The sequence below is a fragment of the Pongo abelii genome, chromosome 4 (genome assembly GCF_028885655.2).
Source record: "Pongo abelii isolate AG06213 chromosome 4, NHGRI_mPonAbe1-v2.0_pri, whole genome shotgun sequence".
Lineage (NCBI taxonomy): Eukaryota > Metazoa > Chordata > Mammalia > Primates > Hominidae > Pongo > Pongo abelii.
The window spans coordinates 91875428-91901314 of record NC_071989.2 but is presented as its reverse complement, the minus strand read 5'-3'; the positions used below and the strand labels follow the sequence as shown (position 1 = coordinate 91901314).

At 36.5% G+C, this 25887-nt stretch overlaps 1 protein-coding gene and 1 pseudogene across 6 annotated transcripts in view; one reads left to right on the top strand and one right to left on the bottom strand.

Annotated features, from left to right (window-relative positions):
• Positions 1-25887, top strand: part of EDIL3 (EGF like repeats and discoidin domains 3) — a 447876-nt gene that overhangs the window by 69201 nt on the left and 352788 nt on the right.
• LOC112133678 (small nucleolar RNA U3) lies at positions 1863-1948 on the bottom strand (annotated as a pseudogene).

Below are 25887 nucleotides of genomic sequence, written 5' to 3'. Positions count from 1 at the left end.
TCTTGGGAGGGTGTATGTGTCGAGGAATTTATCCATTTCTTCTAGATTTTCTAGTTTATTTGCTTACAGCTGTTTATAGTATTCTCTGATGGTAGTTTGTATTTCTGTGGGATCAGTGGTAATATCCCCTTTACCATTTTTTATTTCATCCATTTGATTCTTCTCTCTTTTCTTCTTTATTAGTCTTGCTAGCAGTCAATCTATTTTGTTGATCTTTTCAAAAAACCAGCTCCTGGATTCATTGATTTGTTGAAGGGTTTTTTGTATCTCTATCTCCTTCAGTTCTGCTCTGATCTTAGTTATTTCTTGTCTTCTGCTAGCTTTTGAATTTGTTTGCTCTTGCTTCTCTAGTTCTTTTAATTGTGATGTTAGGGTGTCAATTTTAGATCTTTCCTGCTTTCTCTTGTGGGCATTTAGTGCTATAAATTTCCCTCTACACACTGCTTTAAATGTGTCCCAGAGATTCTGGTATGTTGTGTCTTTGTTCTCATTGGTTTCAAAGAACATCTTTATTTCTGCCTGCATTTCATTATTTACCCAATAGTCATTCAGGAGCAGTTTGTTCAGTTTCCATGTAGTTGTGTAGTTTTGAGTGAGTTTCTTAATCCTGAGTTCTAGTCTGATTGTACTGTGGTCTGAGAGACAGTTTGTTGTGATTTCTGCTCTTTTACATTTGGTGAAGAGTGTTTTACTTCCAATTATGTGGTCAATTTTAGAATAAGTGTGATGTGGTGCTGAGAAGAATGTATATTCTGTTGATTTAGGGTGGAGAGTTCTGTAGATGTCTAGTAAGTCCACTTGGTCCAGAGCTGAATTCAAGCTCTGGATATCCTTGTTAATTTTCTGTCTTATTGATCTGTCTAATATTGACAGTGGGGTCTTAAAGTCTCCCACTATTATTGTGTGGGAGTCTAAGTCTATTTGTAGGTCTCTAAGAACTTGCTTTATGAATCTGGGTACTCCTGTATGGGGTGCATATATATTTAGGATAGTTAGCTCTTTTTGTTGCATTGATCACTTTACCATTATGTAATGGCCTTCTTTGTCTCTTTTGATCTTTGTTGGTTTAAAGTCTGTTTTATCTGAGACTAGGATTGCAACCCCTGCTTTTTTTTGCTTCTCATTTGCTTTGTAGATCTTCCTCCATCCCTTAATTTTGAGCCTATGTGTGTCTTTGCATGTGAGATGGGTCTCCTCAATACAGCACACTGATGGGTCTTGACTCTTTATCCAGTTTGCCTGTCTGTATCTTTTAACTGGGGCTTTCAGCCCATTTACATTTAAAGTTAATATTGTTATATGTGAATTTGATCCTGTCATTATGATGCTAGCTGGCTATTTTGCCCATTAGTTGATGCAGTTTCTTCATAGTGTCGATGGTTATTACAATTTGGCATGTTTTTGTAGTGGATGGTACTGGTTGTACCTTTTCATGTTTAGTGCTTCCTTCAGGAGCTCTTGTAGGGCAGGCCTGGGGGTGAAAAAATCTCTCAGCATTTCCTTGTCTGTAAAGCCTTTTATTTCTCCTCCACTTATGAAGCTTATTTTGGCTGGATATGAAATTCTGGGTTGAAAATTCTTTTCTTTAAGAATGTTGAATATTGGCCCCCACTCTCTTCTGGCATGTAGAGTTTCTGTTGAGAGATCCGCTGTTAGTCTGATGGGCTTCCCTTTGTGGGTAACTTGACCTTCCTTTCTGGCTGCCCTTAACATTTTTTCCTTCATTTCAACCTTGGTGAATCTGAAGGTTATGTGTGTTGGGGTTGCTCTTCTCGAGGAATATCTTTGTGGTGTTCTCTGTATTTCCTAAATTTGAATATTGGCCTGCCTTGCTAGGTTGGGGAAATTCTTCTGGATAATATCCTGAAGAGTGTTTTTGGTGCTCTACACATTCAGGGAAACTTCCCTAGTAATAAACTATAGAAATGATCCCTGAAAGTATAGTCTTGCAGGCAACTTTTTAAAAAATATTAATTACATTAAATTCCTTTAATTAGCAATGTATCTGTTCAATTTCACTGATACACTAAAATCAATGAGGTGTTAAATCTTTTTTTAAAAAATTTTAGCATGACTGAAAGTATCATGCTATAATGTAAGAAACAACCACTGGATTTCTAAGCCTGAGACCTGGGTGCTAATCTCCTCTACCTCTAATTGGTTATGATTGAAAATTTAGGTTACCTAAATCTGTTTTTCCATCTGAGGAATTAAGAGTTGAATGAGCTACATGATTTCTCTGGTTTGCTCTAGCTCTAAACTGATACGATTATAAAACTTTCATAATTATAGGAGCTTTGAGGTAGCTTATAGATGACATTTCAAATCATTTATACATAAGCTAAGCAGCAAAGTGCAGAGTTGAGTCCAGGCAATTATCTCCATCATTGAGAAACATAATGAGTATTTTCAATTGGATCATGGGTATTACATGCCTTAGTTCATAAAATTCACTGGAAATAGATCAGTTTGTCTTTTATTTTTGTAGTCATCACTGTTACTTCTGTTAAACTAGAAGGATAATAAAATAAAAAATTGCAAAAGAAAAGCATTCATGTATTGTGAACACTTTGTAGCACACATTATGCTTCCTATTACCCTATTCCTACAACTACGATAAAAATAATAAAATTTAAAAAATATTTATATTTTAAATAGTTTTGGGGCTACTTAATAGGGTTAGCATAATAGTTTTCTTAAGACTTATTTGATTCCTGGGATTTATTCATTAAAAAATTGAATAAGCATACATATTTATTAACTTAGGCATGGAATTTAAAGTTTGTTGTCCTGAAGACTTTGTAAGAATTTATAGGCTATAATGTTCTATTTGGGACAGTTTAGAAAAATTATATTTTAAATATTTCACATAATAGAACAGGGGAGCTATAATGGAAAGGATTAAATTATGACAATTTATCTTTAAAGTGTTTTGGAAGGAAGATTGATGTTCTTTCCTGCAAAGGTAAATTGGCCTAATAATTTTAGCGTGGTGAAATTTATGAAATCTAGGAAACCTTTTAACTTATATTTCTCTACATCTATATTAATAAAAGATTCTCCATAGCCTAAAATAGACTTTCCTTTGCATGCATTCATTTTATGAAAGTCAAATGCTAAATTAGAAAGGAAAAGGAATAAAGCAAATTGGGCATGAAGATAAAGCAGATGTTTCTGACACTGTAAAGACCTAGCAGAGTGAATCAAAGTCATGATGGGAGAGATTTGTCATTGGAGTTACTGCATGCTGTTCCTACCCCCTTCTCCATGATCTGAGCCAAGTCCTAGTATGGACTGCCTCCTGATTCCCACTGTGGTTTTATGTTTCTTTTTCTTTCTTTTTTTCTTTTTTTGAGATGGAGTCTCACTGTTGTCACCCAGGCTGGATTTCAATGGCACAACCTTGGCTCAGTGCAACCCCCACCTCCCTGGTTCAAGCAATTCTCCTGCCTTAGCCTCCCATGTAGCTGGGATTACAGGTGGGTGCCACCACACCTGGCTAATTTTTATATTTTTAGTACAGACGGGGTTTCGCCATGTTGGCGAGGCTTGTCTCAAACTCCTGACTTCAGGTGATCTGCCCGTCTCGGCCTCTTAAGCTGCTGGGATTACAGGTGTGAGCCACCACACCTGGCCAGTTTTGCATTTCTTTCTCCACTACTGCACCCCACTAAATGGCATCTGCCCTATCTTCTCTATTTATACCTTTAGTATGTGGATCTCTTCTAAGTATATACAATTTGACTGCAAATTCAGAATTACCTGGGAGCTTTAAGAAGTACTGGTACGTGGGGTCCTACCCACAGAGAATCTGATTTAATTGGTCGGAGACATGGCCTGGGCATTGGGATTTTTAAAAGCTTTCCAGGTGACTGATGTGTAATTGAAGCCCACTGAAATCTACCAGGTAGTCTACTGGCTCTTTGGAATTACCACCTTACTTAATGCTCACAATACTCTTCTAGGTAGATATTATATTCCTTTGTAGAGGAAAATAAGTGGAATATCAGGAAGACTTAATGACTAGCTTAACACCACTAGTACATGGTAGCTACAGGATTCTGTCCATGTTCTACATTATTGCACATTTGCTCTTTCCCTTTACTTTAGAAGCAGGCTGAGTTTTATGTTCTGTGACCCAGATTCTCAGCAAAGCCATAGTCTCTTTACTTGCTGTATCAAGCTTTTGTTAAAACAATAGTCTTCATATAAACTTAAAGAAACTTTTACTTATGTATAAAATTTTCTGCATCTATAATAGCAAAATGACTTAGGTTATTTTTCCCCTTAATGTAATGTGGAGCTGCAGTGGTCCATTTGAATTTAAATTGGCATGTTCTGTCTTTTACCTGATCAGCAGTGTGTAGATCTTTATTTGGTATTTTCTGTATTTTATATAGTGACAAGAAATTTGAATCTGCCCTTATTTAATTTTAACTGTGCATTTAAATATGTGTATATATTTTCAATATTGTGGGCCCTGTCACAAAATCCAGACCATTTCTATTAGTAACTTACATAATTTTATGGCAGGACCAGAATGCCACTCAAAACACTTTTCTGAGATTTCTTAAAATTACATTTAACAATATATTTATTCAATACATTCCAATATTACATTTGATAATTATGTTGAATTATGGATTTCCCACTCTTCATCTTATATGCTAAAATTGCTGTTTATATTTAAGTCATTTATTTGTTGAGGAGAGGCACCCTAACTTAAAAGAAGAGCACTTTGATGGATTATTTTATGTAAAGATGGGATTATTTCATATAAAGATGACAAAAATTGTAATTTAATTACAAAAAGGATCCATTCTACCGAGAGTGTTAAAATGCTAAATAGAAAATACATTGAATAGTGGGAGGGTACATTGGTACCACCAGTTGGGAAGCTGTGTGTTACTATCTTCTGAAGCTAATATAAGTTAACACACTAACTAACATACATGTAACCTAAAACTAAGCAATTAAAAATAAGTTGCTTATAAAAAATGTCTATAGTGGCATTATTTATATTAAAAAACTGGAAACAACCAAATGACCATCAGTCACAAGAAGAGTAAATAAATCGGCATATTCATCAAGAAAATACAGAAATTAAGAAAAACTACTTCATCGAAAGATATTGATGAATCTCATGGACATAATGTTGGGTGGAAAAAAAAACCAGACATGATAGAATACATTCAATTCATGTGAAATCCAGGAGTAGGCAAAAGTGATCTGTGATGATGGTAGCTAGGAAAGTGGTTACCTTCAAGGGTTGATTTTTGACTGAGTAAGAGCACAGGAGAGCTTTGTGGAGTGTGAGAAATGACTTATGTTTTAGTCTAGGAGGCTCTAGGGGTACATAGATATGTACACATGGAGCTCCATAGGCGTGACTTGTGCACTTTACTGTATGCAAGTTATAACTCAACCAAAGTGAGGCTGGGGTGTGTGTATGTCTATTTTAAAAAATGATCTACAAGGACAGAGGCTATGGGTGAGCAAGACCTTAGGACACAGCAATTATTTGTATAAGGATAAAGAAAAATTAATTGTGATCTCAGAAGATTTAGAATTAGCGCTCCAGATGGTCATGTCACTCAGTGCTTAGATGAGAAATTTATTTTTTTCAACACTTGCCTGTCATCTAGGGCGTACTAGAATTAATTTTTAAGATTACTATTTTTTTCTGGGAATTATTTAAATGATTTAAAAATTGCAGTCTTAACAAAAAGGAAAAGGAACATACTGTTCTTAGAATACATGATTTTAACATAATGACAGCAGGGCTTGAAACTTAACATTGCCCTAAGGTAACCTCCCCCCACGTGTAAAAATATTTTTATTTTCTCTTGCACTTTGGGTAAATTACCTTCATTAATCTGAAGATTTCTAATCTGACCTCACTGTCATCATTAGCATTTTATGTAACAGTAACTATTTATTAAATGTTACTTTGAGCTAAAAAGTATTTTCTAAAAGAATGTGTAGATTTCAAGGTTCAGTTATTTTCCTTGTCAAGAGAATGACTTTAGAGGATCATTTGAAAATGCGTGGTAGCTTTGTCAGAATTGTTATTAATTTTTCATGAAAATTCTTCTCTCTTAACTGAAGTTTTCTATTTGGTATTTGTAAGGCATCTCTGGAATTGAGGGGAAGCAGTCATAACATGGAGTGAAACTGTAGGTTTAAGAGAAAGAGGAAAAACATTTATTACTACCAAAGAAAGATAGCATTGTTGGCTTGAGAAACAAACAAAACTCCCAACAATTAATTAAAAAAAGAAAAGTTTTATTTCTGTGGAGAAGAGAGGATAAATGGGGAAATTCTGTCATGAGATACTAATCTTCAACATAATTATGCCATAGGAGTTTGAGCTTTAAAGTTAAAAATTGTGTCCTCAATATGTAGCACCAGACTCACAGCTCATGAGAGGAAATGTAAGTACATTATACTGTATTAAGTTCTGTATCTTTATATAAACTTTGAAAAGAAATTTGACAGTATCGTTTAATATATCCTGTAAAAATCTAATTAACTATTTGTCGTGGGTCCAAAATGAAGTAACTGAGTGATTGGTGATGGAATTTTCACCACTTCCATGATCATAAGTTTGTATTAAATCTCCTAAGGAATCTTTGTTTGAAAAATATATTGCTATAAAAAGAAACCAATTTAAATTTTAAAAATTACAATCAAATATTTATCAGACCAATTGATCTTTTTATACAAATGATATTATTTAAAAATGTTTTTAGTTTTACACATAACATTATGACTCATCTTGTTCAGATAGATTTTTGTTTTATAAAATTGAATCATAAATTAATAATTTACTCTCTTTTATTTTAATATTTCTAAAAATTACTGCCTGAAAAAGAGTACTAAATTTAATTTTGTGCATGGCCAAGGAAATAACTATTTTTCCAAATGAAATTGAATTAACTTGAAATACAATAGACAGCATGTACCCATCATATAAAAGCCAATTACAATTAAGATGATCACTATTTTAAACTGCTGTACAGCAGACTAGGAAAATACTTTATTTGGGTAACTAGACACATTAGGAATATTTATATGCACATGTCACCTTAAGGTTTACAGTCTTTCCTACAAACAATCACTGCTTCTCTCTTCCAGATTCTAGATACCAGTTAGTACCTGCCTATTTGCATATCCTCCAGGCCATTCACACTCAGCATATTGAAAACAAATGCTTTATAATCTTTCCTCTTTATGCCCAAACTGGAGAATTTATTTGTAATAAAGGCCAGCAATTAAGAGGACCTGTTAGCCACTAGATCATATTGATTCTACATCTCAGATTTTTCTTAAATTCCTCTTCTCTTCTTTCCTATGTCCACTTCTCTCACACTGAGTTTTGTAGGTGATCCCTTAAATATCTCCCTGCCTTCAACTTGCTTTGTCCTCATTATTTTCTTTATACTGTTGGGCAGAATTATATCTCTAAAATATAGATCCAATCATGATTGCTTCAGATTTTTTATTGAGTAAAAGGACAATGCCGGAATCCTACACTGATCTAGTTCTACACGATCTGGCATCAAGCTACCCTTCTGATTTCAGTTTTTACCCTAATAACTATTTTCGAACCCAAATTTGCCTCCCCCTCCTTCTAATTCATATTCTTCTCAAATTTTTCATTGCTCTGTGCTTTAGAGAACAGACGTTCTTCTGTACTTTCTTATGCCCCTTCTTCTCATTTCTCCTCCTGTATTTTTTATATCTCTCTTGTACAGGCTGCAGCTAATTGTGGACTTTCATCAAGTTTGGCCTTGCTCTCTGCTTTTATTTCCTCTAATAACTCCCTCAGAGAGAGTTCATTTGCTTGAAGAACTTCACCTGCCACCTCTGTGCTTCTGGTATTTCCTTGACCCAATGTATGCAGCCTACAGTTGCTGGCGCAATGTTTCAAATGTAATTTTTGGCAAGTTATTTTTCTTTTCCCAGAAACTATACTGATTTTTATTGTTTATTTTTGTAGCAGTCGTCTAGTTTCTTTTTCCTAATTACTGCAGCTTATATAACATTCTTGCAAATGACCTCTCTGTTTCTGTTGGGCCTCTTTATTTTCTTTTATTTTTGTGGAGCATCTTTATTTTCTCTTATTTACATTACCTCAGCACCACACTTCCTCATCCCATGTTGTTAATTTTCTTCACTGTGATTTTTTTGTCTTTGCCTAGAACATTCTTCCCCAATTTTCATTAGCCTGCAGTCTTCATTTAACTCAAGATGCAGATTGGATTCACTTACTCCATGAAATCTTCTTTGACTAACCCTACTTCTCTCCTATCACTCACTTTGGAATGACTTATCTTTTATTTTCAGATGTGCACTTGCGTTTCTGTTCATTCTTCAATTGTACCTTCCTAACTAGATCATATATCTTTTGTGATAATATCATTTATGTCTTTTGTGTCTCTAGCACCTTGTACACAAGAAATGGACACTTGGTAGTTAGTTGATTATACTGGAATAATATATGAATAATAGTTAAGTTTTATTGAGTACTCACTGTGTATCAAGTATTGTGTGAAGCATTTTATATGGATCACTTTATATAAGGCCCAGTGAGGCAAAATGGCTTGTTTAAGGTCACATAGCTGGTGAGGAGTGAAGGTGGGGTTTAAAGCCTGTGCACAAGCATAATCACCAGCTCAGTTTGGGAAGTGTGACTTTCCATAAGATACAGCTGCTGATTAAATCATCTTAGGAAACGACTTATTCAGGGGGCATGCTTTACAACTCTAAAAGTTTTGGCTATCAGTCTTCATATCACAAAATAATAAAACAGAGGCACTGGGACAGAATTGCTTTCACTAGAAATGGATTTGTGTTTGAAACTTGACTCATGATTTAGTACAAACCTGGTAAGCTCTAAAACTTACTGGTACCATCTGAACGGTATTGGTCAAGAAATAGTGATAGTTAATTTGCCTGTAGAATAGAATTCATCCACTTGCCCTAACCCCAGATCCCAAGGAAAATTCTATTTAGTTCACAGAAGGTGGGAAAAAAATCATCATTATTTATAACAATAATATTTACCAGTATGGTATTATTAATAAAGTGTGTCCTACTTTTAAAAATATATTATGAACATTAAACCTCAATTTGTTCCTTTTTCTAAAATTAACCAAATGTTATGACTTCAAAGGAATACATACCAAATGCATTTTCAGGCTGGTTGCAGTTGTGATTGGTCTCCTCTATTTCAAGCCAGTGCTTAAGCCAATGACCTTCTTACCTGACAGTTGATTCTAATACTTCTCCACCAACAGTGAAAAAAAATATAGCTAGAAGGCCTCATTGATGACTATTCCTAGGATAATTTCTTGAGTATGCATTGATGCTTTTACATAAAAAATTAGAAACCTAGGCAGAATAGAACCCTCATCCCTAAAGGAGAGACTTTTTTTATCTCCTTAAGACTGAACAGGAATTTGTTCATTTGTAGATCAGAGAATCTGGGGGGACATGACATGAAAGTAAGGACAATACACACACAGTGTATTTTATTTATTTATTTATTTTTAAGACCAAGTCTTGCTCTGTCGCCCAGGCTGGAGTGCAATGGCATGATTTTGGATCACTGCAACCTCTGCCTCCTGGGTTCAAGCGATTCTCCTACCTCAGCCTCCCAAGTAGCTGGGATTACAGGCAAGTGCCACCACGTCTGGCTAATTTTTTGTATTTTTAATAGAAATGGGGTTTCACCATGTTGGCTAGGAAGGTTTTGTCTCCTGATCTTGTGATCCGCATGTCTCGGCCTCCCAAAATGCCTGGATTACAGGCGTGAGCCACCGCACCTGGCCTGTATCTTAAAGTTAATTTTTAACTGATAAACAGGAGAACTCACAGCTTGGAATTGTGCAACATAGTGTGTCCTGAATTGGTGGGTTCTTGGTCTCACTGACTTCAAGAATGAAGCCGCGGACCCACGCGGTGAGTATTACACAGTGTCCAGAGTCTGTTCCTTCTGATGTTTGGATGTGTTTGGAGTTTCTCCTTCTGGTGAGTTCGTGGTCTCGCTGGCTCAAGAGTGAAGCTGCAGACCTTCGCGGTGAGTGTTACAGCTCATAAAGGCAGTGGGGACCCAAAGAGTGAGCAGCAGCAAGATTTATTGCAAAGAGAGAAAGCACAAAGCTTCCACAGTGTGGAAGTGGAGCAGGTTGCCACTGCTGGCTCCGGCAGTCTGCTTTTATTCTCTTATCTGGCCCCACCCACATCCTGCTGATTGGTAGAGCCCAGTGGTCTGTTTTGACAGGGCGCTGATTGGTGTGTTTACAATCCCTGAGCTAGACATAAAGGTTCTCCAAGGCCCCACCAGAGTAGCTAGATACAGAATGTGGGATTGGTGCATTCACAAACCCTGAGCTAGACACAGGGTGCTGATTGGTGTATTTACAAACCTTGAGCTAGATACAGAGTACCGATTGGTGTATTTACAATCCCTGAGCTAGACATAAAGGTTCTCCACCTCCCCACCAGACTCAGGAGCCCAACTGGCTTCACCCAGTGGATCCGGCAGTGGGGCTGCAGGTGGAGCTGCCTGCCAGTCCCGCGCTGTGCACCTACACTCCTCAGCCCTTGGGTGGTCGATGGGACTGGGTGCTGTGGAGCAGGGGGCAGTGCTCAGTGGGGAGACTCGGCCGCACAGGAGCCCATGGGGGGGGTGGGAGGCTCAGGCATGGCAGGCTGCAGGTCCCGAGCCCTGCCCAGCAGGAAGGCAACTAAGGCCCAGCAAGAAATGGAGTGCAGCGCCAGTGGGCCGGCACTGCTTGGGGACCCAGTACACCCTCCGCAGCCACTGGCCCGGGTGCTAAGCCCCTCATTCCCCAGGGCGGCAGGGCCAGCCTGCTGCTCCGAGTGCAGGGCCCACCGGGCCCACCAAGTCCACGCCCACCCGGAACTAGCGCTGGACCGCAAGCACTGCGCGCAGCACCGGTTCCCACCCGCGCCTGTCCCTCTACACCTCCCGGCAAGCTGAGGGAGCCAGCTCCAGCCTTGGCCAGCCCAGAAAGGGGCTCCCACAGTGCAGCAGCAGGCTGAAGGGCTCCTCAAGTGCTGCCAAAGTGGGAGCCCAGGCAGAGGAGGCCCCGAGAGCAAGCGAGGGCTGTGAGGGCTGCCAGGACACTGTCACCTCTCAAACCGTGCTGGCAGCCCTCAGCACCAAATCAAACTCTGCTGAGAGCTTTAGAGAAACCTTGCTTCATTTAGCTAGTGGATTACAGCCTATATCTAAAAAGGCTCCTGGGACCAATGGCAATAGAACTAACATGAGCCTTTGGGAGTGATTACACAAAACCTGGTTAGAACTAAATTTTGTGGAACAAATGATACACATGGTAGGCCCAGAAACTAGTTGCACAGTGGTCCAAAGAAACAGTTTTACCATTTGCGAGGAAGGAGATGGTTAATATATTTGTTCACGTATCCATGGAGAAATCAATGGAATTAAAAAAAGTGTTAATAGCATTTAAATGTACCTGTTCTATCATAAAAGGGTGAAATCTGGATTATTTAATTACTGCTTAAGCCCTGGATTTGTTAATTCTAGATTTATTTTTATCTTTGGTTACTAGATTTTATTTACCTTCTTATACTGAAGTTGGTTTTATTCTGTTAGTTTGCAAAAAATGTTCCAAATCACTATCTAATGCAGTGGTTTGCCCTCTCAAGAGCCTCACGTTTACTTTTAGCTAAATAAATTACATTAAAATAACTATCTTCCTGTCTCTGGGATTATATTGATGAAGATTGTACTTACTTTTATTGAGGGAGATCCTTGCTTTTTGTATAGTTCTAAAGTGTGCCATCACATATAAAGTGAGGACTTTCATTTTATATTTTAAAAAGTGAAAGTTTTCATCTTACTCAAGATATCCTGGCTTGCATCCAATTGTTATATTTGTCTGCTTGGATTTGTTCACCTTTAAGTAACTTTTTCAAAGGTTTAGTCATAAATATGTAAAACCAATTAATGGATTTTGATTAGGCTTATGCCAAGACAATATGTATCATTCATCAGATCCTTTATATGACATTCAAAACATAATTTCACCTCATATACTCAATTGATCTTTGTAACAATACGTTCTAAAATCGACCTTCAAACACTCATTCAGGATGCATAGAACTAGAACATTTTTCTCTGGAATTCTTGTGTCAACTTCATTAAAGCAAGAGAAGTGGAATAGAGGCTGCCTGTTCAAAAGTACAAAATGCAAGCTGACATTCACCATTTTGTGGTCCGTCATGCATGTCAGCTAAATGACAGAAATGCCCCAGATGTTCTGTAACACGTTGAGAAAGCTCCATACTCCAACTCACACAATTTTGGTGCACCCTAGGTGACTTTGAGTTGAAAACTCTAAGCTTGATATTCTTGTCAGTCTATTCACATATACCAAAAAATTTAATCAGACATGTTACATTATGTTAAAACCAGATATTTTGTTACCAGTTCAGGTTTCACCTAGAAAACACCCCTGTTACTCAATGGTGAAGATAGGATATAGGATGAGCTATATTATTTACTATACCATCTACTTCTGTGTATCTTAATATATTTACTATTATAGTAAGTAGCTTTCTCAAAAACCATTTAAAGTTGCAAATTGTTTAAATAAGTTGTGGCTTGTGCACACCAATGAGTATATTACTCTGTAATCATTAAAAATAATACTAGAAATTTATATGGATTGATATGGAAAGATTCTCACAATATATTGTAGAATGGAAAAGTTAGCTGTAAAACAGTATATATGGCATGATCCACTTTAACCCAAATACTCATAGACACATGTGTGCATGCGCATGCACACACACACACACACACACACACACACACACACACACACACACACACACGCTGTTCAAGTTGATGCCTCTGGGAAGTGAAATTACAGAGCTGGAAGAATAAAAGGGAATTCAAAATGTTGTATATACTGTTCTGTACTGTTAGAAAATTCACTATAATTTTTAACTATTAACTTTTGAAATTAAAAATTATTCAACACAAATGTAAAATATAATAATATAATGACTGTTTTCTATATGCCCACATTGCTTTTAATCTCTAAATTCACTGGGGAGTGCAGACTAGTACACGTGAAATCAGAATGACTAATCCATGTAAATGACTAATCCATGAATGTAATTCAGCACGTTGGCAGATTAACAATTTGGAAAACGGAAAAAACAAAAAAGTCTACAGTACTGTACTTCAGAAGCTGTTATCATGTTTATGCATGGCTAGAAGGCAGGTTAGGAAAGCAAGGGGAGGATGAGTAGTGCAGTCAGCTTTGCAGGTATAGTGGTAGCTCTCGGTTCTCTAGTTCTGTTAGTGTTTTACAGGCAAGTAGGATGTCATGACTGTGAAGCCAGAACATAAGTGACAGAAAGAGTACTCCAAATATACTACAGCTATTTCTTAGCTATCACACATAGTAAAAAGAAGTCGGAGTGGAGGGCATTCTGGCCAAACAGCTAAGAAAGAAAGCAGAGAGTAGATAACTGAAACAAAATGGAAAATGACAACTTGGACAAAGGACAAGTGTACAGATCCACTCTGATATTACACAAAGGATAGAACCAATGGCTGAAAGATATGTTCTAGATACAGCAAGGAATGAGATCCCAAGTAAGGTGGAATGATTCTCTTTAGAACAGAAGCTACCTATCTCTCTGATTTTGACTCGATTAGGAACTTCTGTACTAAATTGTAAGCATCATGAAGACAATGCAAATCACATAGGAAGCAATGAATGAAATATTTTTACTGAGTATTTCTGCTAGATGATCTCAGTCTTCTCTATAGATTTTGAGGATTTTCCACATTCTACTTTGATTGAATACTTTAGTTTTTACTATTGTTTCCATGGGCCCCAAATCACCAGCAAGTAAGTCGATGATACTATCTGGAAAGAAAACATTTAATAGAGATAGATGATACAGGAAGTACTTTGGGAAATAACATTTCATGGACATTTTTGAGAAATGAAGAGAATAAACCCATGCCAAACCTTGTAAGGCTATAAGGGTTCCGTTTAACATAAAATAATTGGGGCTGGACGCAGTGGCTCACGCCTGTAATCCCAGCACTTTCGGAGGCCGAGGCAGGCGGATCACGAGGTCAGGAGATTGAGACCATCCTCGCTAACACAGTGAAACCCCGTCTGTACTAAAAATACAAAAAATTAGCTGGACATGGTGGCGGGCGCCTGTAGTCCAAGCTACTCGAGAGGCTGAGGCAGGAGAATGGCGTGAACCCAGGAGGCAGAGCTTGCGGTGAGCCGAGATTGTGCCACTGCACTCCAGCATAGGCGACAGAGCGAGACTCTGTCTCAAAATAATAATAATAATAATAATAATAATAATAAAATAATTGAGATTGTGAATTAAAAAAAGCATACCTAGTTATGAATGTGCTAATGTAAGCTGCAGAAAAAAAGCAATAAAACATTAAAATGGAGCTGATAAAAGGATAAATTGAAAGCTCCGTGATAATACTAATTTTCTCAAGGCATTACCAGTAAGGTTTATAATCGCATTAAATGACTGATTTTTGAGACAGATATGTATAAGATATACTTTCTATATACATAGTCAATACTCTTTATAAAGAAAAATATTTTTACCAGTTTTTGACATTATCTTAATGTTGGCCTCTGCAACAATTTATAGTCAGCACAAGATAGATTTTAAGTTCCTGTGTCTCACGGGACTTTGATAATATGATGAAAACTGGAAGTTCTAGTCAGGAAAAAAAAATCACACAAAAATATAAACATCTGAACCTAGGTGAAGAAATACTTAGAATTCCTATTTCTTTTTCATCTTCCTCTTTTCTATTTACTTTGGACCAGTCAGTTCTAAGGAATTGCCGAGATATTCCTTAAAAGAAGAAGCAAAACTCATCACAAACAGAAGTGCTTGAATCTCGTTGTTTTTTAAATTTATTTGATTAATGATTGCTTTCCAAAGTCATGAGTCACAGTGGCCTGCAGCATGATACTGTGAAGCCGTAGTTTCATTCTTTACTAAAAGTATGACAGGCTTTTGACCAAATAAAGATAATTGTGATTATATAATAAGATGGAGGCTGACATACTTTAGCAAGAAGGAGCTGACCATTCCATTTCTGTATTTCGCCCATGATAGCAAGCAAATACTAAGGCTTAAAAGAATAAGAATATACTCTATTACATACGACTTGATTTAACAGGATTATTTTGAGATTGACAAGTCTAAAATTTGTCCTGTCATAATAACTATCTTTTATAGTACATGCAGTTGAATTCATTTTGCTTCAGGAGTTTGCATTTGACTTTTTTTTTTTTTTAACTTCTGATTCCATATGATTCTATACATTTCTTTCTTTCTTTTTTTTTGAGACAGAATTTCGCTCTTGCTGCCCAGGCTGGAGTGCAATGGCATGATATGGGCTCACCGCAATCTCTGCCTCCAGGGTTCAAGCGATTCTCCCGCCTCAGCCTCCCGAGTAGCTGGGATTACAGGCATGAGACACCACACCAGCTAATTTTGTATTTTTAGTAGAGACGGGGTTTCACCATGTTGGTCAGGCTGGTCTCGAACTCTCGACCTCAGGTGATCCACCCGCCTCAGCCACCCAAAGTGCTGGGATTACAGGCGCCAGCCACTGTGCCCAGCTGATTCTATACAATTTCTTAAATATTTTATGAGACGTGTGTGTGTGTGTGTGTGTGTCTGTGTGTGCATGTATAATTGGCTTGGAGTCAGCATACCTAAATTCTAGGTCTACTTTAGCTTCTACCACTTCCTGATGGTATATAAACATTGCAATCTAAGAATTCTATGATTCTAATCATGTTACATAACCTTGTCTATTTCCTTGTTTATGTATGACGATACAGTTTACCTAAGAGTGTAGTTTTGAGGCAATTATAAATGGAAACACTTATATAATTGAGTTATTATTTACAGTCATTCTTAACTAACAAATATTTCTTAAGGACGAATTTCTGTGCTATTTGTTTGAATATGCATTTCACTTTCTATATCATCATAGTTGATTACATATTATAGATGTTTGACTTAGGAAATAAAATAATTTTTCAGAGAATATAACATATCCAGTGCTGTTAAACATTTTTATAGATAAGATTGCAAAATGATAGTAGATGTGGTAGACAGAATAATGGTCTTTTAAAGATGTGCACATCTTTCCTAATGCAGGGAACTGCAAATAGTTATTTCCTTTGTCAAAAGACACTTTGCAGGTGTCGTTAAGGCTAAAGGGCCTTGAGATAAGAAGACCAGCCTATAGTATCCAGGTGGAACCAACCTAATCACCTGGGTATTTAAAAAATCAGAGAACCTTTCCCACCTGAATTCAATTCAGAGGAGAGGGGGATGTGATTATGGGAGAATAGTCAAAGAGATGCAGGGTTGCTGATGTAAGAGGGCCAAAAGCCAAGAAATGCAGGCAGCCTCTAGAAGATGGAAAGGCAATAAAACACATTCTTCCCCCTAGCCTCCAGAAGGGAATGCAGCCCTGCTGACACTTTGATTTTAAGCCAGTGAGTACTGTGCCAAATGTCAAGCCTATAGAACTGTAGTAAAATAAATGTTTGTTATTAGCCAGTAAGTTCATGATAATTTGATATGATAGCATTAGAAAACTAATACTTGGGAATGTTAGTAAATTCAGACTAGACGTGGTAGATTTTTAAAATATACATATTTTATGTGGTAACACAAAGTTCAAATATGATCTGTGTTATGATATTCAGAATGTTCCACATTTATGGGCTAATAACCATTACAGACAAACAAAAATATTGGTACTTATTAGGTGGCTAACTGATCAGATATGTTCACCTCCTATCCATTCTAAGATCTAACTGAAATAGAGGTTATACATACATATATACATATATGCAAAGGTCATTAAGTACATTAAAGCAAAGGCAATTACTAACTCCAAGAAAAATGAAACTCTGTACATATGAAAACTAGATCAAATTGAGACTACTTAGAAAAGGACAAAACAATAATTACAGTCACAAAAATGAAACAATTGAATATAAATTTATATTTATGTTGGGACAGTGGGGGATAAATTTAAAAGATAGAGAAAAGAGTTTTCCATTATAGGGGAAAAAAGGTAATTTAAGGAGGTAGAACTGCTGGAGAAGCTTTAAAGACAGTAAAAATGTTTGTAGGGATCTATAAGGAGTGGGGATCTCAGGAAAGATAGCATTTTCAGAGTTTTATACTTGCATTAATTGGTTACATATATATTCAAGTAATAATGCATGTTGCTTAAAGAAAATATAAAAAATAATGCCGAGAGTCCTAAAAGAGAGAACACTCCCATTCTGCTCCTTAGGTACTTCCAATTCCATGCGCCTTCTTTCGATATTAGCCTATATCATTTTTTTAAAAAATGTATGTATACCACTATCTCTTAGCTCAACAACTTTGGTCATTGGATTCCTATTATGTTTAATGAGGATTATACCTGTCCTCGTAGTGTGTTCCAGAGGTAGTCCTCTCTTACCTACACTGCAACCTATTTACAGAATAATCTGTACCAAGTTGTCCTTCACAGCATTTCATTTCTCAGCACCAGGTCTTCAGTTTTAGCTGCGGGTTATGGCTCCCTTCTTTGCTGGAGATTAAGATGTTAGAGCAGTCAGTAAGCAGCTCGCAAACGAGGCTATGTGAGGTGGCCTAGAGAGGATGTAGTAGAGGATGAAGAAGCAGCCACAGGGCTGATCCTTGCTGGGCCCCAACCACAAAAGACAGAATCAGCATTTAATCAGACAAGAGAGGAACCCTGTGGATGGTGGCACCCAAGTGAACAGAGTGGTGTCAAGAATGGAGAAGTCAATTTTGTTCAATTTGAGAGGAGAACAAAGGTGTGACATCGCTTTCACAATGAGGAGATTATATATGATTTTGGCAAGAGCAGTTTCCCTGGAGTAATCTAGCCAGTTGCCACATTTAAGTGGGTAAGAAAGGAGACTGGTGAGAAGTTTCTTTTTTGTTTTGTTTTATTAAGTTTCAGGTTACGTGTGCAGGATATGCAGGTTTGTTACATAGGTAAACGTGTGCCATGGTGGTTTACTGCACCTATCAACCCATCACCTTGGTATTAAGCCCAGTATACATTAGCTATTTTTCCTGATGCTCTCTCCCAAGCCCCTGAAGGCCCCAGTGTGTGTTGTTCCATGTCTTCTCATTGTCAGCCCTTACTTATAAGTGAGAACGTACAGTGTTTAGTTTTCTGTTCCTGTGGTAGTTTGCTGAGGATGACTTCCAGCTTCATTAACGTCCCTGCAAAAGACATGATCTCATTCCTTTTTATGGCTGCATAGTACTCCATGGTGTGTATGTACCACATTTTCTTTATCCAGTCTATCATTGATGGGCATTTGGGCTGATTCCATGTCTTTGCTATTGTGAATAGTGCTGCAAGGAACATATGCGTGCATGTATCTTTATAATAGAATGATTTCTACTCCTTTGGGTATATACTGAGTAATAGGATTGCTGGGTCAAATGGTGTTGGGAAAAGCTGAGTGTTGGGAGAAGCTGAGGCAGGGCTTGCATGTCTGACATAATGTAAAAGAGTCTTGGAACATGTCTGGGGTCCAGGGTCTAAAACCCCTTGAGGCCTTTGGGAACACCAAGCTCTGTGTTAAAGGGTGGAAGGCTACCCTGATGCACTATAATCTAAGCCCAGGGCATAAAATCCCTAGTGGCTTGGATAGAATACAGGGCTCGTGGCTCTGGAATGTGTCTAGACTTGCTGGCTCCTTGTTCCTTGCTCTCCCAGGATCGATTGTATCTTGAGTTAAAAGAACCTGCTCTCCATTATCTCAAGTAGCAGAGAACTGCTAAACCATCACAGCTGTAAATCATGTGCTTAATGCAACATGCCCTTTCGACCCCCACATTCTCACCACCTGTTTCTTTGTTGGATTACCAATAAATAGCGTGGGCTCCCAGAGCTCTGGCCTTCTCTGCCTCCTCAGCCTCCATAAACTCACGATGGCCCCCTGGACCCACTTTTCTCTCTCAAACTGACTTTTTCTCATTCCTTTGACTCTGCTGGACTTTGTCACCCCCATGACCTGATGTTGGGTCTGTTCAGCCCAAGAAATGGTATTTCTGGTTCTAAATCTTTGAAGAATTGCCACACTGTTTTCCACAATGGTTGAACTAATTCCCACCAACAGTGTAAAAGCATTCCTATTTCTCTGAAACCTCATCAGCATCTGTTGTTTCTTGATTTTTTTTATAATTGTCATTCTGACTGGCATGAGATGATAGCTCATTGTGGTTTTGATTTGCATTTCTCTGATCAGTGATGTTAAGCTTTTTTTCATGTTTGTTGGTCACATATATGTCCTCTTTAGAAAAGTGTCTGTTTATGTCCTCTACCCACTTTTTAATGGCGTTATTTTTTTTTTTTTTTTTCGGAGTCTCGCTCTGTCGCCCAGGCTGGAGTACAGTGGTGCAATCTCGGCTCACTGCAAGATCTGCCTTCCGGGTTTACACCATTCTCCTGCCTCAGCCTACTGAGTAGCTGGGACTATAGGCGCCCGCTACCATACCCAGCTAATTTTTTGTATTTTTAGTAGAGAAGGGGTTTCACCATGTTAGCCATGATGGTCTCGATCTCCTGATCTCGTGATGCGCCTGTCTCAGCCTCCCAAGGTGCTGGGATTACAGGCATGAGCCAGCGAGCCTGACCTGTTTGTTTTTTTTCTTAAAAATTTGCTTAAGTTCCTTGTAGATTCTGGATAATAGGCCTTTGTCAGATGGGTAGATTGTAAAAATTTTCTCCCATTCTGTAGCTTGTCTGATCACTCTGATGATGGCTTCTTTTGCTATAAGCAATACCATTCAGGACATAGGCATGGGCAAAGATTTTATGATGAAGTCGCCAAAAGCAATTGCAACAAAAACAAAAATTGACAAATGGGATCTAATTAAACTAAAGAGCTTCTGCACCAGTTTCCTTTAGTTGTACACAAGTTTACCTTGGTATGAAACATCAACCTGAACTTCTCTTCTGTTTTAAATTTAGGTAGCATAAAAAATAACTTGTATACTAGTTTGATCACCTTAAAAACACATTTTCTCAAAATGAGTAATAAATATCTTGTGCGTTTTAGATGCAAGATTTAGTTTCATTTTAATTTCAAAATATGTTTTTAATGTTTGCTAAGTATGTGCCACTCTGCTAGATCCTGTGGGAAATGCAGAATAGAACTGATTTATTCTAGAATATAACTTTTACTTACAAAATCACTAAAATACCTATCTAAAATTGAATGTTGATACAACAGTAATAAGGCACCTACTTAGCAAGTTGAACTTCTCTGCCTGGAGCTCCAAGTACTACATAGAACAGGAAAGAAAGAGGGGTTCCCTGGGGAGAGGAAAGAGGGAAAGACTTTAGTAACTTTTCTGTAACAACCTAAGGCTTCTTAGAGTTGGAAAAAAGTAGGTAACTGATGTGTACAAATCACCTACTATGTGTCAGATACAAAGTTTGTTGCTTTTGTGTAGTATACAATTATCTTTATAACAAATAGAGATAGTAACTCTAATTATCCCCATTTTGCCAATGCAGAAATCAAAGCTAGAAAAGGTAAAGTAACTACAAATTTGGCCAAAATACAAAGTGTTAGAACCAAACTCTGAAGGAAAAATATGGTAACTTCTGTCACATGCCTATAACAACCTATAATTTCCTTCCTATATGATTGCTGACAACCTGAGTCACTGTTCATCAATTAAAAACATGTCTTTGGGTATTCAAAATGCTTATATTAAAACATAGCAAATGGTGTGTGTATAACAGTTAAGCAACACAGAGAGAATTCAACCCAAGTTTTTGTGTATAAACAATTACAGTTAATATCAGTGTGCATTATTATGTTGCAAGTTGTTTAGGAAAATCTTGTAGTTATGTTTTTTAAGAGTAATATGTTTAAATTAATATTATATATTGTTACTCTGCTATTTTTGAAATGAAGCAGTGAACTCTGATTAGCTCTCAGAAGTTAGTCATTATATTTAAGAAAAGTCAGTAAGTTTGCCTGTTACTCATTTACAAATTAATTCTTGTTGAATATTCAAAAAATATCTAAATATAATTTAATTTAGTTAATTTTTATGATGGGTATTATTTAATACTCCACTGTTATGATGATAGACTTTGCTGTTGCTTTGGTAATACTGATAAATTCATTTTTAAGTATAAGTACCATTGTCTGAATTATTTTAGACTTTTTTTGTGGTTCATATTATTAGTGCATAAATGTCATCTAACATTATTTTAGAGTGGGTAACATCCTGTCTTCTAATGACATACTAATCACTCATACAGGTTAACACACACATATTCACACCTACAGAATTATTATTTTTAAAAGTTATGTAATCAAAAATATTTTTCTTGAATTTCCTCTATATTATGATAGATAGCATGGGAATAGAAAAAAGTACTAAAATTTTTCATTTTCTTATAACTGTTAAGTTTTCTGCCTTTTTCTTTTCTGGCTACTATTCTTATTATTGAATTCCCTGTACAACATCTATGGGAACAAGATAAATACTCCAGAAAACTTGCACTTTACTGAAATGTGTAAGTAATAAAATAAATTATACTGTAATGTATATTGCATTCAGTTTACTGTCACACTTCTATTTTGCTATTGTTTCAAGTGTAGTTGCTGTTGATGAAGTAAGGCTTCTTACCAGCAGTGTAACTTGGGCAAGTTGCTTACCTCTGGATTCTGTAAGATGAGAATCATAAGGATGCTTAATTCATTGTTGGGATTTACAAACATAATGCACATAATGTGTTACCATAGCACCTGACACTCAGTAAGTTATTAATAAAGATTAACTAATAAATATTGGCCAATTTATTTCCTAACTGAGCAATCTGCATAACTCTTTGTAATGCTTTCAAATATGAATCAACTTTGGTTTATAATTATTATTTTTTAAATATAAAAAATCCCTTTAATTGATATAATACTTGAGCGTGATAAACATGTATGTATATATATGTATGTATGCACATATATATGAATACATCTGCCAAAAAACTAAAATTTGTTAATAAGTATTCAAAATGTTTTATTTCTTATGAATATTTGTCTAGTATATCTGGCTAGTTGAAACTTTTCACAGCATTTCCATCTGGATGATGACTTAATTTTTTTTTTTTTTTTTTTTTTTTGAGACAGTCTTGCTCTGTCACCCAGGCTGGAGTGCAGTGGAATGATCTCAGCTCACTGAAAGCTCCGCCTCCCAGGTTCATGCCATTCTCCTGCCTTAGCCTCCCGAGTAGCTGGGACTACAGGTGCCCGCCACAATGCCTAGCTAATTTTTTCTATTTTTTTAGTAGAGACGGGGTTTCACCATGTTAGCCAGGATGGTCTCGATCTCCTGACCTTGTGATCCACCCGTCTCGGCCTCCTGAAGTACTGGGATTACAGGAGTGAGCCACCGCGCCCAGCCAATGATGACTTAATTTATGGTCATTATGGTATATGCAATAATGAAAGGGAATCTGCAATTTTACAGTATGTAAGTCTGACTTACTTTTTTGGATGCTGCCATACTTCATGTATTTTATATAAACATTTGCAAATGGAATATATAATATTGTTCTGTTTCCAACAAACCTAAAATATATATTTGTATGTCTATATAAATGTATTAAGACTTTGTGGCAAGAAATTACATATAAACAGAAAAGTGAATAAAACAAACATACATCGTATTGAATTGTTTTCAAGAGAAAACTCATATAACATCATTTGGTCAAAAAAAAAAAAAAAAGTCTTAATCCAGATACATTCTGTGTAGTACTCTTTTCTAGCCACAATCCCCCCCTCCCCCAGCCTCCCACAGCTGGCAAAGCAAAATACTGTATTTATTTTTATATTAATCACTTTGTTGCTTGTTTTACCACATTACAACCTGAAAATGTATCCCTAAATACTGTAGATTTGCCAGCTTTAATTTACCTTAATGTAGACATTTAACTGGGACACACATGGATGGAACTTGACACGATTCATTTTTCCCTATGTTTGACTCTAGATGGATAAGCCTATGCCTGAAAACAAGAGTTAGCAGAGCTACTTGCAGGTTAAGCTGTAGCACAGTAGTTAAGAGCACAGACTCTAAAGGCAGCAGCTTGGATTCAAACTGAGGCTGTGCCCCAGTGTCCTTCAGGAAGTTATTCAACCTCTCTGCCATCTTATGTTACCCAACTTTAAAATTGGGGTAATAATAGTGTTTATTCATAAGGTTTTTAGGAAAATTAAATTAATTAACTTTGTAAATTGCTCGTGTTTGTTAAAGAAATATATCAACGGCTTTGATTGTGTTGTTAGTGTGAGAAAACATTTTAAATGGTCCATTTTCAAGGCATGATAAATCTAAGTACTGGCAGCCGAGGTGCAAATGTAACAACCACAGGGCTCTTGCACCTAGAAGGTTACAATAAGCGAACAGAATGTAGAGGAGGGGTCAGCCCATAAAAGGGAAGAAAGTTTCATTATTGGGAAATTGAAACTTAAGCAGGGAAGGGGATGGGGGTATAACCTTATAAGGGAGATAGTGAAACTTAGGCAACGTCTGGGAAGATTGTAACCCCATAATACTCGACCAGTGAGGAACTAGGGGAGGGACTTGCGTGCTAGGAGATAAATTACCTGTTGTGACTGCCCTAGATGTGCCTGCCTACCAGACACTCGATCTTGCAAGGCTGTAATTATTAAAAGTCTCACTTTCGCTGTTCTTTGTGCTTCTAAGTCCATCCTTTGGGTTTGGGTGGGTGAGTGTGTTTCTCACATTAGCAATAACTCTGGGCTTATTCAATATATCCATGAGTTTCTGGTATCTGATAAATTCCTCAGTCTGTAAAATAAAGAAAAGTATATAGCATGAGAACCAAATATTTTAATGGTAGGATATATTTACATCTTAAAAAAATAGGATATAATTACAGCATTACCACTTTTTATTTTCAACCATTAACAATAAACACTCATAACATCTCTTCTGCCATTGAGAGTTTGTATCATTGCTGTTGGTTGGACAATATGCTGCACAAATCTGTGCAATTCTCTGTCCTGTTTCTCCTGCACACAGCTGAGAGAACTAAACAAAAGTGCATTTATAAAAAGTGAATGCTTTCCTGGCTCCGGGACACTATGTCTTATTCAGCATCAGATGGGTTCTGAAATTCTGAGTGCCTTGTAATATCTTATTCAGAAAACAACCTCTAAATTTTGAATGTCATAATTTTGTGATTTAAAAAAATCAACAGTGTTATTGATATTTTCAGTTATTGTTAGTAAGCAGGTATGAGAGAGAGTATGGTGTAAAAATATATCAAACCTGATGTGTTAGTTGGCTGGAACTGTAGTGACAAAGTACCATAGACAGGGTGGCTAAAAAAACAAAAACAAACAAACAAAAAACCCAGAAATTTACTTTCACTGAATTTGTAATTGTAATTTTATTTAACTTTAAATTTATATAGCCACTTGTGGCTAATGCTACTGTATTGGGCAGTAGAGATGTAGCACTGAGTTTTTTTTCTTTTTTTTTTTTTTGCTGTATCTGGATATATCAATGGCATATGTGCTTTTATATGTTGGAGTTGGAGCCACAAAAATATAATTTGATGCTCTGTATATTGTCTGCTATACTTTTGTTAAAGTTATTACTTTCTATATATCCAGGGCCTGTAGTTATATATATGTGTGTGTGTGTGTGTGTGTGTGTGTGTATATACACACATATATACATATATACACATATATACACATATATACATATATACATATATACACATATATACATATATACATATATACACATATATACATATATACATATATACATATATACATATATACATATACACATATATACACATATGTATATATATACACATATATACACATATGTATATATATACACATATATACATATATACATATGTATATATATAGTGTGTGTGTGTGTATGTGTGTGTGTGTATATATATGTATGTGTATATATATACATATGTGTGTGTATTTATATATATACACACACACACACATACATGATAATGAATGTTCTCACTTCCTGGTGGATAGTCACCTATCTCTTATAATCTTTGTATCAATTTTTGTCTAAAATTCTATTTGGTTTGTTATTTACATTGCTTTTCTTTGAGTTAAATGTTTTAGCACATACACCGTCATATTATTTACCACCTTTCAGGGTTGTTTTGCTTTTAGTGTACCTTTTAAAAAGGATATATACCTATATTTTCAAAAAATTCAATCTGATAACCTCTGTCTTAAAAAGTATGATTGTTCCCTGATTCAAGTATTCTTTATATTCAGGCAAGCCAGTTGTGCATTCGTGTGTGTGTGTGTGTGTGAATATAGCTAAAATAAAATTAAATGTCCTAATATCATTTGGCTGACATTCTGGTGCCGATCATGGAAATCCATTTAGTAAGGAGAAATGGTAAGCCTTAATTGATTTACCTGACTCTAAACCTATCAGCTCTTTTCTCGCTTTAGTTTGGTTCAATTTGACAAGCAGCTACGACTAACTTGCTTGATTCTGTCAACTAAATTCACTGTTGGGCAGGCACTACCTTGCATTTTTTTCTAGTACTACATATTGAAATTTTAAAGCAGGTTATCAAGGAGATTATAATGTGACCAACTTCTCTGGCTTAGTAGAGAATATTTTTAGTTTAAATGTTGCAGTGAGACTAAAGCCAAAATCACAAATGTTCAGTGGCATTCCGTTCAAGGGTTGAAACTGAGC